Source organism: Periplaneta americana, chromosome 7 (genome assembly GCF_040183065.1).
Source record: "Periplaneta americana isolate PAMFEO1 chromosome 7, P.americana_PAMFEO1_priV1, whole genome shotgun sequence".
In the NCBI taxonomy this organism is placed as follows: Eukaryota; Metazoa; Arthropoda; class Insecta; order Blattodea; family Blattidae; genus Periplaneta; species Periplaneta americana.
This window is the reverse complement of record NC_091123.1, coordinates 70,076,014-70,078,696: the sequence shown is the minus strand read 5'-3', so window position 1 is coordinate 70,078,696 and position 2,683 is coordinate 70,076,014. Positions and strand designations below refer to the sequence as shown.

The 2,683-nt window shown below is 34.7% G+C and overlaps 1 non-coding gene across 1 annotated transcript; it reads right to left on the bottom strand.

Annotated features, from left to right (window-relative positions):
• Positions 1-2,305: 2,305 nt before the first annotated feature.
• On the bottom strand, positions 2,306-2,381 carry TRNAC-GCA (transfer RNA cysteine (anticodon GCA)). Its single transcript has one exon. It is a non-coding gene; the product is annotated as a tRNA-Cys (tRNA).
• Positions 2,382-2,683: the final 302 nt, after the last annotated feature.

The window sequence follows — 2,683 nt, the reverse complement described above, 5'->3', positions numbered from 1 at the left end:
TCGCGGCCAGACGCGCTAACCGTTACTCCACAGGTGTGGACTCTGATAATAAAATAGTAAATTCTCAACGGTTTTGGTACCTATTTATTAAAATATTTTTACAGAATTATTTTACAAGGAAACAGCATATCTTTACAAACCATGATTTTCGACTTACGACACTATTTTACTGCAAGTGCGATTTCTACTTCAAACATTGCAGGCTTTTCTTTGTTCACAGGCCAGCATCTTTTATTTCTATTCTTATTGTGGGAACGAAAATATTTAAAAAAAATCATTATAATGTGTCGTTGGTATTACCTTTTGTAAGTAGGTACTATTTCTGCCACATTTAAGAATTTCGAAATGAAATTGTATTGCCAGACATCACAAATAGAGTTATTATTTGACTGATAGAAAATGTCAATTGTTTTATGTTGTATTAAATGAAAATGTTCCCGTGAACCAAAATTAAAAATTAACATTATAGATATTTGACCTTATGGGTCTTTTGTAAGTCTGAACATTACACATCATGGTCTGCTTAATGAATATTTTCTAAGAATGAACGTTATACAACATGCATTATTATACAGGCCACTTTGCATGGACATTCTGATGTTATTTGAATTTAAATTTATTAAAATTACAAATTACATCCTACCTATTTAAAATGTATAGTTTGCACCCAAAAGAGCGAATACTCTGTGCTGTCAATCATTTGTCGCGATAGACGATTTTGAATGGACCAAATTTAATGTCTGCCAATTAATTTTATCCTTTCAATTCTGTGCAAAGATTAATTTTTTGGTCATACAGAATTATCTGTTATGGTTACCATTTGTTATTAAATTGAGAAAAATTCGCTCCGGCCCTGAGGATCGAACCCGGGACCTCCAGTTCTACGCACTGCGTGCTCTAATCACTGAGCTACTCCGAAGTTTAATCCACAACACGGATCTTTATTAATCATTTTCAATTTTGGTTACCATATAGCGCACAAAGATTGCTATCTTATTATAAAACTTAACTTAGCTTTTTTTTTCTCACATACTTTTACTTCTTCTATAATTTTATTTATTTTTATTTTTATTTAACTAGCTAGCTAGTGAGTACAAATTAAAATTATAAAACAATTACAGTAGCCTACTTTAATGTTGTCATTTGCATCATGGGTAACAATATCATCCTTGTGCGAAGAAGATAGTCATAAATTTAAAACATAGTATGGTGAATATGCTATGGGCTGGCATTCTTTTTTCTTAGCACAGATGTGAGACCCGAAGGCTAGAACTGCAACTTCGAATGCACCTATAATTAGGAATATTTTTAAGTCCAAATGGCTGCTTTCTTTGTAGATATCCTGACTTAGCTAAGGGGTGCCATCTGTCGATTCAGCCATGTAGACTTTAGTTCACATCTAGTTCCGCTAGAGTACCCTTTCACCACCCCGCTCCAAACCGTAGCTACTAATCCCTTTCAGACTGATGGCATCTATACACCAGTCGTAATACTAGGTGCATAATGCAGATATCATTTTGGTTAATGCTATTGTAATGAATTATGATTATAAGAATATTGAACTGGAAAGCGACTGTGGAATAACGGAGGGAAATGGAACAAGCCGAGATAAACCCACAGGCCTTTATCCACCACAAATACGACTCCATAGACGAGATTCGAATTTAAATTCCCAGTCATTGCAGTCCAGTTCTTTGTCTACTCTCTACTGATATGTTCCCTTGGGCTGATATTACTTTTGTTTCTTGTTTGTATTTGAAATTACGTGTTGAACTGTAATGTTTAATTCGTGAAATGTTTTTCCATATTCCTAGTATGTTACATTAACCTAATTGTCTGTAGAGAAATACGCTTTTATGTAAAATTATCATAGTCGCACATATCAACTAAGTCAGATTTTTGTTAAATTTGGTTTTTATTATTGTAAAGTGCACGCATATATACATTATATATATATATATAATTATGGTCATGTTTTATTTAACGAGGTTATATCAGCGTCGCCGGTGTGTCGGAATTTTGTCCCGCAGGTGTTCTTTTACATGCCAGTAAATCTACATTTAACCACACTTAAATTCCATCGACCTGCGCCGCGATCGAACCAGCAACCTCGGGCACAGAAGACCAGCACTCTACCAACTGCGCCACCCAGATCGTGTATATATATATATATATATATATATATAGGCCTACATATACATCACATATTCATTATATATGAGGTCTCACCTACCTCATTGAATATTACACGACTACTATGAAGTAGCCAATGTATATTATCATCATTTAATTCGAGAAAAATTCGTTCCGGCACCGGGAATCGAACCCGGGACCTCTCAGCTCTGCGCGCTGAGTGCTCTTTCCAACTGAGCTATGCCGGAACACGATCCACGGTGCCGGCCGAACTCCTCTCGTAATGTTTTACGGCCTTACTACCTGCACTTTAGACAGTGTAAGTCATACATGCAGGAGCGCATATTTAAATGACTTTATGGCCATATTCAACCTCAGTTTGTGACAACTGCTAACAGTTAATACATCATATATTCATTATATATGAGGTCTCGCCTATATATATATATATATATATATATATATATATATATATATATATATATATATAGACACACACACACACACTCCGTTTCAATATAGTAACAAAGAAAACAAGTTTGATTATTGC